This window comes from Ochlerotatus camptorhynchus, unplaced genomic scaffold (genome assembly GCF_037179485.1).
Source record: "Ochlerotatus camptorhynchus isolate MF236.1 unplaced genomic scaffold, CSIRO-AGI_Acam_v1.1 ptg000077l, whole genome shotgun sequence".
Lineage (NCBI taxonomy): Eukaryota > Metazoa > Arthropoda > Insecta > Diptera > Culicidae > Ochlerotatus > Ochlerotatus camptorhynchus.
The window spans coordinates 10,013,333-10,027,678 of NW_027040567.1; the positions used below are offsets into that span (position 1 = coordinate 10,013,333).

General features: G+C 39.4%; 1 protein-coding gene across 4 annotated transcripts in view; it reads left to right on the top strand.

Moving 5' to 3' along the window:
* The first annotated feature begins 462 nt into the window (after positions 1-462).
* Positions 463-14,346, top strand: part of LOC135697715 (cationic amino acid transporter 2) — a 64,025-nt gene continuing 50,141 nt past the window's right edge. The window contains exons 1-2 of one of the 4 annotated variants that reach the window (XM_065217506.1): positions 463-609; positions 672-1,080. The gene's annotated coding sequence lies outside the window, so the exon portion shown is untranslated. Of the gene's footprint in view, positions 1,081-14,346 lie in introns of all 4 variants that reach the window. The other 3 variants (XM_065217507.1, XM_065217505.1, XM_065217508.1) reach the window with 3 other exon arrangements.

The following is a 14,346-nucleotide window of genomic DNA, read 5'->3' on the forward strand; positions in this document are numbered from 1 at the left end:
TGAATGGAAGAGAAATTTATTTTGCGTGTAATAATTTTGTAATTATTATTGAATTTTGCAACATAGAAAACTCGTAGTCCTACGTCAATAATGTGGTCGTGTTTCGGACCCAACCTTTAATTTTTTCAATAAATTTGTATAAGATTTTTTTACTTCTTCATGAACAGTTTATAAAGCTGCAATCAACTGCTTTGGTAGTATTGGCAACGATTGTCGAAAGGCTGCACTGATAAGCGAAAACAAAACCGCATCCAGCTGATTGTTTTCCCTTGTGCAGTGAATTTTTTTGTTGTTTTTCCAGCAGCGAGCGGCGACAGCTCGTGTGGTCGTGTGATGATGATGCGCTCGTGAGAGGAGAGCAGGTTCGCAGGCTGATGAGGAGAGAAAGAGCCCTTCATCGGCTATCAATTAAGGTGGTGTGTGCCGTGTCGTCGATCTTCGGTAGTAGACGGCGCCTAGTTAGTAGTTCACTGCTGCGCTGGTAGTGTATTGTTTCGCGAATCGGTTCACGTTTTAATTGCGCTTAGACACTCGAGCTGGTCGGTTGTGCTTATTTAATAACTCTGGAAGTTTCAGAACGGTGTTGACGGGTTTGTATCAGCAGAGAATGTAAAGTTAAGGTTTCCTTTTTTCTGGTAGTAAGTGTGATGACAATGGATTTTCTGTTTTAGAACTTAATCTCTTTTGCCGGTGAAGATGCTTACAGTGCCTTGTAGGTGTAACAAGAAGAGAGGAGCATTGTTGTGAATATAGAGCGAAGTAAGTGAAAAACGTGATCAAATTTGGAGGAAAAATCCTAATCGGTGTAGTAGATTAAATGAGAAGCTAGAGAAGTGACAAATCGAATCACAGAAGAAAATTAAGGTGATTGCAATTCCAAAAGTCGATTGATTGTACAACAACCGTCCAGAAGCAGTGATAAGAGAAATCGTTTGACGGTTACGTCAGTGAATTTGGAACAAAGGAAAAATCTATCAACAATACATCGGTCGACCAACTGCAGTAGTAAATCACGTCGCCATCGCAGCGCACTCCTCTCTGTCGCCTTAGATTGGTGCAGATGCTCAAGAAACCTTAAAGGTAAGTGGATTGAATTGGAGTCACCTGACCCGGGAGCCATCATCGTCGACCAACAGTTATGCGTGGAAGGCTATATACCGATCCGCATCATAGTATAACACTTGTGTGTCACCTCCCTATCCGATGATTGTAATCATCGTTGCTCCACAATGCGGGTCCTATCTGTATTTTGTTTTTTTAATTTTTCGTTTGTCTCTTGTCAAGAGTAGGTAGGTGCCTACTTTAATGAGCAAATGGAAGCAACAATTTGAGATAAAAACAACTGCGGTATGGTTTGGTCGTGAATCGTGCAGCACACTCGGCTGGAGAGAACGATGTTTTTCTGTTATCATCTCACATATTTCTATTTGCCTTACCTGCGCACCACCGCCGCCGTCTGTTGCTGATAAAAAAAAAGCTGTACACACTCTTGGTGCGAGCTTTGCGTGAGCGAAGGAAGTTAAAATTTTATATTCGTGCAATCTCCAAAGATGACTCTCCATGATTGCGGCTGGAACTGTTAATCATAGGATGAACTATGGATGTATGAGCCAATTTCAAAAGTACTCTTACAATATGGATTCATCAGGTTTCTGTCGTTGAAGCCCCCTGATAAAGCTGTGTTTAGACTAGGCAAGTCAAATGATCAACTCAGTTGAATTCAATTGGCTTGAAAAGTTGAGCCTGGTTCAACTTTTTTTCAATTCAAGTGAGTTGATCAAGTCAGTTGAAGCTCATAGTTCACACGTTCAATTCGCGTTCAAGTCAGTTGAATTCAATTGACTTGATCAATTGACTTACCCTGTCTAAACCCAGCTTAACACCAAAATGTCGTCAAAAGCTAAAATTTGCAATTCATAAGCATAACCAGAAGAGTGGATAGATCGGTAACTGCTCTCTCCGTAATGCAGTAATTAAAACAATTCTTGCTCTTTTAATTAAATTAAATACAATCTTAAAAAATGTAAAAACTCCATATTTGAATCAAGGTTACTTGATCAATTAATTAATTAATATAGCTTTATTTAGGAGGCTTTCAGCCTTAGGCTGGTTCGCCTCCAACTTACTTGATCAAACTTTACTGGGTCATTGCATTGGTCATTCGGCCGAATATTGAATTGTGAAGCTTGAACTATGTTTTATACAAAGCTTTGAACTTGAAAGAAATGAAATCCAATTTTGGGAGATTGCAGAATAAAAAACCATCTTCGAGATTCTAAGCATTACGGAAATCTTCAGGATTCTACACGTCAAGATTTTGTTCTCGTGTTTGGTAAATTTGACCGAAATCAGAACAGCTGAACGTTCGTTAAAATTTTGACCTTTATTTTAAAGGCTATTGAATTTGAAAATAATTTCAAAACATGTTCAACCTTGTTTAAATGATCAAATCTTGTCATTTTGGTGGAGATTTAGTTTCAAAGTAGCTAAAAGCACTTGAATTGAATTGCATAAATTTTACCGATTCAGTTTTCGGTAAAAATTACCGAAGTCGGCAATAATTTCTAAGTGTGTAAGACTTGAAATTTTGTCACGTTTTGAAAATTGAACATATTTTGGAGTTGAAAAATCAAATTTTGTAGCTTGAAAAATGTTTATCTTCGATGTCGGATTTAAAAAAAAAATCCCATAGCAATTTTGAGAAGAACTTAAAGACCATCCAAACAATTTTAACTTTAACGGCTGCTTAGGAGTTACCAATAAAAAGCTCACGAGTCATAGTTCTTCACTTTTTGCGATATTTCCAACACTGGCTACAGCCAATAGACTTAACGTCTTCAGCAAAGTTCCATGGCTTATAGCCAATTCGTTTATTATTAAGTTCCAACCTGGATCGGGTATCAACATTAGGTCTGCTTGTTTTCTGACAAACGTCAGTTTGATCGTTTGTTTTTAAAACCTAACTCAAGTTGAGGTTCGCACTAAAAAAAAAATCGTTTTCGCACTGATGCCAACCCCGATAATAAACGAATACGCTATTAGTTACTACAATTTGGTGGATACAAATAGTTTAAGTTTTGGCCGCAAAGATGGTGCACCAATCAATGTCTGTTTTTATCATTTACCATACACGCCAGAAGTAGCGCTTCAACCCAGTGTAGATGAATTGCGTTCGTTTTAAATATCTGCGCTGTCACGTACGAGCGAAATGAACAAATGAGTTCATTATGTATCAACGAATACGCGTTTGTTGATATTCACTACTGCTTGATTATCCAACCCAAAATTGTCAAAATCAGAAGCGATCCTCAAAAGCCAAATAATCGAATTCATTTTGGGCAAAATGATTATTTTGAATATTGTCGACTCTAGAGCTTAAAACCTCGATATTATCATCAATTCAGTATGAGGCAATATTTTCCATCAATCTGTGTGTAAAAACCAACACAACACATTCTACAGCGCTGTATGTATTTATATAATATGAAAATAATCATTTTGCATTTGATTCTCAAAATCATCCCCACCAAGATGAAGATGAATATTGATATTGACAACAACACAGGCGATAATAAACATCCAGCCACGAATAAACAAAAACAAATATTGACTTTGATCCTCGGAAGTTGCCTTGATCAAGAAAATGTGCTTATGTCAAAATTCAAATTCATGCAGGTAGTTGGTCTATCTGTTAAGGTTGTCTTCATTTTCTGCCAAGTTGAGTGTAGAAGGAATGATTTTTATCAGCACTGGCACCAATAGAAACTTTTTTTTATTTCGCAAGCTAGAGGTATGCTGTCTTGGGCAAAGTTGTAGAACGTACCATTTTATGAGAATTTTCTCCAAAACATAAATGCTGTACATCTTCAAATAACTGATAAATGTGATATTTTATAAAATTTGTCTGAAATTCTCGTTTTTAGAATTATAGGGAAAACGGATGTAATGTCGGCCTAAATGCCCCTAATTTAGGCCCACACTTAAATTCAGCAATCGACTTAATTTTCAATAGCGACCAAAAATATCCATTCGTACCGTCCCATTGACGCGTTCATCTAGATAAAATTGATAAATAACAGATTTTTAGCGATGGGTCCAATCTTAGATCCATAGGCCAACATTACAACCATTTCCCCTATTTTGAAAATTCATTCAAAAGTATAATTTTATTCTATAATTCCTCTCTATATCGGAGAGGTATATTGAGGTTTATTTGAGATAGTTGGATTTGAATCAAACAACCCAAGTAGCATTGCGAGTTTTATCGTGGTTTTAAAACATTCTACAAGTCTAAATCATGGTCTTCAGAACCATCATAAAACCAAAATTGTTACTTGGGAATATATATTATTTAAACAAATTCAGCTTATTTAATTCTATTATGTACATTTCGGTGGGTCAAGTTTGTATTGCGGATCACATTTGCCTACTTCCCAATGCTCTTTAGATCTGTTAGATCTGTGTTGAGGTACCCAGCAACTGTGCCAGATTTGAACGAATTTGGTTATAATCTGTATTTGTGGAAGAAAATTAAAGTTTACTACTATATCGCTGCGCCATCTATGAGGCCAAAACTTGAACAATTTTTATCCACCATATTGTAGTCCTAGCTAAGCCAAGAAACATTGCTCAAGACGTAAAGTCAATTGAATGCAATCTAAGCACGTTGTTATTTATTTCCTGCTAGATTTAATTCATGGCCCTCTGTGAAATGAAGCGTGATATTCGAAAGAATTTTATTTTTTGATATAATTATTTACATTCGATTTCATCCTTCGCTTGACACAACGCTCTCATAAACAGAAAAAAAAATCTGAATTTTAGCTATCCAGCATTTTACGAGCGCTTATGGCCGCCACAATCTGGCTGAGTTTTTGGTAGGGAACATATGATTTGACGTTTGGGTTGTGTCGTTTGACTGGTAAACGTTCAAATTTGATCGTTTACACGTCAAACGACACAAGCCAAACTTCAAATCTTATGTTCCCTACCAGAAACTCAGCCAGATTGTGGCGGCCATAAGCGATCGTAAAATGCTGGATAGCGTGAGCTACAGTTGGCATAAACTAAGAGAAGAGAAGAAAATACGGGGGCGAAAACGAACCACTTTTCTGTCAAACGTGAACCAGCTCGTGATTGGCCGATTTGAAGTGCGTAAGATAGAGAAAGAGATAGATATAGATAGAGATAGAGATAAAAGATTAAGAAGTCAGTTGTCTCCTCCTTCTCTTACGGCATCATAAACAACGAAATCGTTTAAAAGTTTGCATACAATATTGCTAATTTAAATCTAGCGTTAATTTTATGTGCGCTATAGAGATTGCTGACGTTTATCGTACGCACACTACGTCACGTATACCTATACGCAAAATGTTTTCATCGGGAAAAAAAACTTCATAGCGGAAAATTTTCCCGATGAAAACAAATCACTGACACAATCATACTTTAGCAATCTCTATATCTCGCAGAAAATTACATGAATTTTTCAAACGGTGTACTGTCTTCTCCAAGGCCCATCGACCTTAGTAGTTTAATTTGTAACTAGGTGGTGCCACTGCATGGTGAAAATTTAATGATTTTACAGGATCTGATTTTTGTGACGAAAGCATGGATCATTCTCATTTGAGAAACGCTTGATATCATTCAATTGAGTGTAACGCACAAACGGAGCTCTGGTCGACATTCCGGCGAAAAAGCTAAGCCATCCCGACATCAACCTGACCTCTAACAGATCCCAACCCGATATTGACGAGACATTGAGCTGAAACTAATACAAAATGTATCCGACATTGGGTCGACATTGATCTTTGTGATTTGAGATTTGGGCGTAATTGCTTTTGTAAACAAAGAGGTCATTTGTCGATTTCTCTTGAATTAAAGCTCAATCTTAAAAACAAACTATACCAAATGATAGAGGAATCATTCCTCTACCTCATGGTATTATTAGTTTTCGAGATTGAGCTCTTATTCGCGAGCAATCGACGATTGACGTGTTTGTTTACAAATGCAATTACGGATGTCTGTTTGGATTTTTTTTCTGGGTTTACTCCATACTTCTCTGTCTTATATCGATTGATAGTGAGTGACTCAATTGACAGTGACGATAAGGTTCATTTGAGAAAGTGGCTCTTCAAATGATGGGCATGATGGCGTTGCGCAGAATTTATTGATTGGTTGTATTTATTCATCTTCAATTGAATGATACGAAAATTAACAGCCCTGACTAACTTTTTACACCCCCGGTCCTGAGTTTTGGCCAGTCTATCACAATGTCAGAGTAAAAAGTTTGATTTTGGCGCCATCTATGCGGATGAGTAGATAGCTTTTGTAATAGCAAGAAACTTTTTCCAAGTTACCAAGTATCGGAAATGCTTCGTTTAAGAGATATTGGGTTTGTCGACCAAGTTGCATTTCTAGCCTTCAGTCAAATAGTCTGAACTAACGTTAATTTGTATTTGTCTGTATCAAGAAACATCATTTTACATAGGTCGGACTTAGCAGCACCGGTAGTGTAGTGGCAAGCGTGATTGCCTCTCACCCCAAAGGTCGTGGCTTCAATCCCAGTCGGCACCGCCGGGATTTTCTGCGGCATAAATCTCTGATCACGGGAAGGGAAGTAAAGCCGTTGGTCCCCGGTCCATAAGTGGATTCGTGGGTTTGTGGATTTGCCAGTCCCTTGTCACGTGATAACAGATGGCCATCTGGTCGTTCTGTCTTCCAAAGGTCTTCAATGAAGCTGATTCACCCTGCTGCAACAAACCATCAGGCAGAACTTTACAACTGGTAAAATATCTGCATACATTGGTAATCCTTGCACTGATGGTGGGTCCATTCACATCACATCACATCACAGTTGTAGATCTTCAGAATGATACCTGATCTCAAGTTGAAGTCTTGATCAAATATTTTACGGCCTTTTTGGAGACCTATGATCACCTGGAGGACTTTAAATTAATTTCTGAGCAACCTGCTATTTGAGAGAATATCTGAGAGATTTGACTTGAATTGTTGGGTAGTTGGAGATCTTCAGAATGATACCTGATCTATGCTCTAAGCTTTCCTCAATAAGCGGAAACGAAAAAAATGGCTCGTTTATCCGGGTGAATTGATTATCCGGAGTGATTTTTTTTTTCAAGCCTCCGGATAATCGAGTTCGACCTGTAACATGTAAACCAATCCCTATAGAAAGTTCCTATCTCCTCCAAAGTTTAGCTTTTGTTAACAGAAGATATTTTTGGGATTGTTAGTCTGTGCAGGTCTTTTGATGGTTTTGAATATGGTGTTTTGAGCATCCCTTATTGGAATGATTGAACTATCTCCACGAATGTTTTTCAAATGGTCAAATGCTAACCCGTCTAAGATCACACCCTTAAACTATATCTGTGACGCTGCCGTTGTGATAGATTATGCATTATGTTGTAAGTCCTGCTTTCAAACATATTCAAGCCATGTAGCACTTGTAGGCACATTGTAATTTAATTACCGTTTACAAGCAATAAATCGCTACCATCCAATCTCCGATCAATTATAGTTTTATGAGCTGTTTTCACCCGTCGTTCAGCAGCATGGAGCAAATAAATTCATGAAAGTACACAACCCTTTGCGCCCACCACCACCGCAGAGCCAAGGGCATTGGCTAATTTACTCGCATCGAAAAGTCAGCTCTATCGGCGCGGGTCGCATTGTGGTTTTCCAGCAGGTTGCGGCGTTTTTAACGCTTTCAAAACTTACTGGCACCGACACCCGGCCAAATCGAAATAGCCGAAATGCCAACTTTGTTTTGCTGCATATTGTTGGTTGAGGCGTCTAGTCTAACTATGTTGATGACTGTTGTTATAGCCACGGATCAATGGGCATCTGTCACGTGCCAGAGGTAGTCTACAACAGCAACAAGTAAAAGCAGCCATTGCAGCGCGCGCATATCGAGTCCAAATTCGTTTCTTGTTGCCCAAAGGGCCGAAATGCGTGCGGTTGTTGAGAAATTCTACTCGAAAGGCGAGCACCTGATCAAATGGTGTGTCCCAATTGTTGTAAATATGTGTTGAGCCAGCAGCCTGGATCTAGATCTTGTTTCAGACTTTCGAATCGAGTGATACTAACTGCTAGCAGTACCCGTCGCCATCAAATACATTCAACTGACTGCATGCATATAAATGATTGAATATGATAATTCTATACACTTCATTGCATCTTCTACCTTTACAGTGGAAGGGTGATGCCTATTCATACACATATCCGCTCACTCATTGATATCATTTTTCAAGTACAACTTTGCGCGTATCGCTCCGGTATAGTCTAGCAAAATAGCCCTTATTTGTTGCTGATGCTCGGCAAACACGGGTGCTATTTAGCAAAACCAACCACCATCAGCAAACACCGAAGGGATTGAACTCTGAGCAAATTAGCGTTAGATGGAAAACGCTAAATAAGCACACCTACTGGAGCGGCGTCTTCACTGCTGCCACTGACGACGCCGCCGCCGCCGGTAACAAATGAGTGTGATGATTAGTGGGTGCGCGTGCGTGCGAAAAGTTTGCCACTTGGACTTGGAATGAACAAAAAAATCCGATAAACCTTTCACGGTCCGCAGGTCCGAAAGTGAGTTAATGAGACGAGGTGCGTTTAGTTATGACTGGCTGTAAATTGTATTGATTTGTGCGTTTGTGTGCATTGCATCCATTGATAGGTAAACACAAAATGTTGACTGATTCTCAGTTCTGTAGAGCAAAAGTTTGAAAGTACATATATGCAAACTAGCTCAAAAAGGCTTAGAAATTTAGCCCGAAAGGTTGTTGATCATTAGCTCTACCCTGGGCATTGGCATAGCCTTGAGAGTTGCTTAACTGCAACCAGGTTCCAGGGCTTGTCTGTATCTTTACATTTTGAAAGATGCACACTAGTGATGCCAGTTGTGATGGGATTTTCATCGGACTCATCGTCAGACCTATAGAGGGCGGCGCCAAGAACAACAGGTAATTTCTTACTAATTTTACCTATATTTTACTTATACTCGAATTAACGACCTTAAGTTACAGCTATCTATGAATCGACACAAACCCCCCTCCCTTGTCTCTTCCCTTATGAAAGATAATTCATTAATGTTGAGATGGGGTCTTGCCGATACGTTACCCTACAGGTGATGTTACTGTGGCTCACGCTGTTTCACATTCGTGGATTACACAGAACTTATTTAACATGCTGGTAAAGATGCTGTGATGCCACCCCCTGTCTACTGGTTAAAACATGTACAGTGCATAAAAGTATCGGAGACCTGGCCCTTGACCTTCTTCTTTATACTACACAATCACAATCACAAAGATCGCTGATCATTAGCTATAATCGGTCAGGGGGACTTTAATCTATAGATGGTGTTTTGTGAAAACTGTCCTCCACACTCCGACTTGGACGTAACCATTAATGAGTACAATTTCACCCAGTTTGAAGAAAATTGGATATACCCATTAATCATCTACTATTTGCAAGTGGGTACGTGAAACTAAGGTTATCTGTCACCTTGCCGGGGACTTGGGTAAACACCGAGCTAAGAGTCGGGAGAGAGGATGGAACGTATAAGAAACAATTCGAGGAACGAAGTCTTAAAGCGAAAGCTACGCGCTAACTTGAAAGTAGCCATTAATATGTAAAAAAGACTTATTTTCAAAAAAAAGTCGCGTAATTTTATTGACTCATTAATTATATAGTATCTGTTACTCATTAATGAGTAGAAAGAAAATTATATTGAAAAAATATAATTCATATCAAATTATCATGCAGCTTTAGAACAGCTCATTTAAGTTTAAGTTTATTTTCATCTTTAAATTCACTTTACTCAACCTTTGTTCAGGCTGGGTTTAGTGATTATTTATATTATAATAATTCACTTTTTCAGTCTATGTTCAGGCTAGATTTATTGAATTAAATTATGTAAGGGTATCTTCAGCATTACTTTTTTCAGCCTTCATTCAGGCAACTCTAAGAATATTGTAATGCATGATAACACTTTTTTTTTATTCTTTGTTCTTTATTCTTTTTTTTGTGTGAAGTAGGAAAGTCCACTGGAGGTTTTCTCCTTTCGAGATAATTCCTCCAACAGGCACAAAACCTACTCTTCTTTTCAAAATCAACATTACAAAAGCTTTGTTTCACAACATTTTCAGTTTTTGTTTTAGTCGAGGCAGCGGTGGTCGGCTAGCTTGATGGCTGCCACTTTTGCTTACTGAATAGAAGATCGTCTGTTTAAGACGGGGTGATCATAAATCCATATCAAATCATTCTCAAGAGTAGTTGTTGTCCTCGTCTGTGAACTCGCCGACAGGACCAAATTCTAGTAACCGCAAGTTGAACGGGAACTTGATCGTAATTGTTTTGTGATATAAGGAACTCGGTGGCGTAGTGGTGACTGATTTTGCTTATTGAGTAGAAAATTATGGGTTCAATCTCAAGGTTCTCCACATAATAAAGTGTTTGTGTAAATTGAATTTATTCCTAATACGAGATCAAGCGACAGCAAAATTATATTCGAGAAAGACTTGTTGATCGGAAATCTATAAGAAATCCTTCTCAAGAGTAGTTGTTATCGTACTAACAGCTAGTTGAACGGGAACTTGATCGGAATTGTGTTGTGATATAAGGAGTTCGGTGGCCTAGATTTTGATTACTGAGCAGAAGACCGTGGGTTCAAACCCAAGCTCCTTCGCACTATTGAATCGTTAGGTCATCAATTCAGCATATCGTTTACCTAAACGAATCCTGCTGCAATCCCAACCATTTTTTCCAACATTTCAGTGATGTCTCGTGGTGGTGCAGAGGTTTCAACTTTCATTACAACGAGTTGTCGTTAACATATTCCTAGCCATTCCTTTCTTGACCAGCATGCGGGCGTGGCCGACGCTGGTAGGGTTAACTACCCCATTTTTGGCCTATTGAGCACAACCCGCACTTAGTCTTTTTTAATCTAGCCCAGTTTAGCACCAAACGAATGTTTTTATTACTGATGGCTTCCAAATTTATTTACCTTTCCGTATGTACCGTAAGATTTGATAAAGAGAAACCAATCGTTGAGATATTGTCAAAAGTCTAACACTACTTCTTGACGCCAAACTCGGCCAACGGATTCTAAACTCGGCCTAACGCATTGAAACGCCAATGAATTCACTTCGGCCTATCGGATGAAGATAAAAATTGATTCGGTCGGAGCGCTTCTTTTGTTTTTGGGAATAATGGGTGCAAACCTTCATATCACGCATTCCCATTGACTTCGTTCCGTAGCGTATTAGCTAAAGTATCGTACCAAACGCATAATTGACTTGTTGACTCTGAAATCATGGATTTATTTGATGTTTTCTGCTCGATAGGCCCAAAATGGGCGATTAGGCCGAAGCAGTTCTCTACCCTATTACCAAGTTTTAGATTACCAGTTTTTACACATCGAGGATGATTGATCAGTCCCAAGCAACGTCTATTGGTGCTCTGTGTAATTACAGCTGATCTGGCAATACTGGAAATACATCCTCGGGCGGTCAATCACGCTCACGCTCACGCTCACGCTCACGCTCACGCTCATAAACATGTTTGGATAACAATTATATCATATCATGATGTGTTCTACAAATTGCACTGCAATGGACACAGTGCTGATTAATAATGTTAATCAATGTTAATCAATATTAAGTACTGTATCGAAAAGTTACTATTCGCTGTGTTTAGGGTCAGTGTTGCCACATTTTCTATAATTTCAATCTGTATTGTCACCTTAAAAAATCTTTTTAATTTGTATTTTTTTTTTGTTAATTACTTTATTTGTACAGGCTCAATCGAATAAACTTTACAGAGCCAAGTTATCATTTTCTTTATACATTATAAATGTCTTAAATCTAAAATTAAAGGATTGGAACCGATTACTCGCGGTCTTCTCGAGGTTAGTGGATGACAATTGTTTGGATCGGGAGAGGGAAAAGGAGATTTGGAATATGATTTAGGATTCAAAAATGTCACTATTTCTAAAACATATACTTAATCCTATCGACGTTATATCAACTCTGTAATTATACAATTATTACAGAAACAAATCTACAAAAAAATACACACACACATACAAAACACAAGGTTAATCAAACTTACAATCTATGGTTAATATTCTTCAAGAAAACATATATGAGTTGCATAAACTCCAGGTCGCGTCTAGCCAAAATATCCCCAACTGGAACATTAGGTTGTCTACCTCGAGCCCAAAGGGAATCGTACAACTCGGATCTGACTCTACGGTGCTCAGCACATGACCAAATAATGTGATCTGCGTCCTGGTAACCTTGTTCACATTCACAGAGATTACTGTCCCCCAGCTCAACACGGAACAAGTGAGCGTTTAACGAGTAGTGATTGGACATGAGGCGAGACATCATACGAATGAAGTCTCGACCCACATCCAACCCCTTGAACCAAGGACACTTCGACACCTTAGGGATGATTGAATATAAACATCGTCCCAAACTCCCTTCACTCCATTTATTTTGCCAGCTGGCGAGTGACTGTTGACGATAAATGAAGAAAAATTCGTCGTAGGCGATTTGTCGATCGTAAATATCGCCTTCCATAGCGCCCACCTTTGCAAGCGAGTCCGCCTTCTCATTGCCCGGAATCGAGCAATGAGATGGGACCCATGCAAAGGTGATGACAAAAGATCTGAAAGATAAAGCACTTAGAAGCTCTCGTATTTTCATGAGAAAATACGAGGAGTGCTTTACCATGGAGCGAATAGCCTCGACAGAACTGAGACTATCCGTAAAAATAAAATAATGATCTGGTGCAAGTGAGGCGATCGTTTCTAGCGTATAATGTATTGCCGCCAGTTCAGCAACATATACGGAACAAGGAGCATGAAGCATTCGAGAGGCGCTATGAAATTCGTTATAAATACCAAAACCTGCGGACGCCTCTATTAGTGATCCATCTATGAAGAACGATCTTGCGGAATCAAATAGAACAGAATTGTCGAAGTCGGAGAAGCAAACACGATAGGGATTATGCTGCGAAGGGCTGACATCCTGTGTTATGTACACGTAGTACAATGACATAAAACGAGTTTGAGGGTTTAGCTCAAGAAGCTTCTCAAAGTTTGCAATCACCAGTGGGTTCATAATTTCACAACGGGTGAGGAGCCTGAGGGATAATTCCGAAAACCGATCAGAGAGTGGCAACATGCCCGCTAACACTTCGAGACTCATCGTATGAGTCGAGTGCATGCATCCTAACGCGATACGAAGACAGCGATACTGGATCCGTTCCAGTTTGATGATGTGAGTTTTAGCCGCCGACTGGAAACAAAAACTACCGTACTCTAAAACCGATAAAATCGTTGTCCGGTACAACGTCAGAAGATCTTGTGGATGGGCTCCCCACCACGTTCCGGTAATTGTTCGGAGAAAATTGATCCTTTGTTGGCATTTCCGCTTCAGATACTCAATGTGGGATCTCCAGGTGCATTTGGAATCGAACCAGACCCCGAGATATTTAAAAGACATGGAATGAGTGATCGGTTTACCCAAAAGTTGAAGCTTCGGTTGTGCTGGGCTATGCTTCCTAGAAAAAACGACCAACTCAGTTTTCTCCGTGGAGAATTCGATACCTAGCTGGATAGCCCAAGTAGACAAATTGTCTAAGGTATCCTGTAAGGGTCCTTGCAGGTCGGCCTCTCTGGGTCCTGTCATAGACACTACTCCGTCATCTGCAAGTTGTCTCAACGTGCAGTTGTCCCTTAGACAATTGTCAATTTCTCTGACGTAGAAATTATACAGAAGGGGGCTTAAACATGAGCCCTGGGGGAGACCCATGTAGCTAAATCGTGAAGCTGTAGAGTTTCCATGAGAAAAGCTCATATGTTTCTCTGACAGCAAATTGTACAAAAAGTTATTAATTAATGGAGAAAGGCCACAAGCGTGGAGTTTGTCTGAAAGGACTTCAACCGATACTGAATCAAAAGCCCCCTTAATATCCAAGAAGACAGAAGCCATTTGCTCTTTATTAGCAAAAGCCAACTGAATTTCACTGGAAAGTAACGCGAGACAGTCGTTCGTTCCCTTGCCCCTACGGAAACCAAATTGAGTATCTGAGAGTAGGTGGTTCAACTCAACCCATTTGTCCAGGCGAAAAAGGATCATTTTCTCCAACAATTTTCGAATACACGATAACATCGCAATGGGACGATACGAGTTGTGATCTGACGCGGGTTTTCCAGGCTTGTTAATGGCTATAACTCTCACCCGCCTCCAATGATCCGGAACAATATTAAGCTCCAAGAACTGACCAAACAAGTTCAACATGCGCCTCTTAGCGACGTCTGGGAGGTTC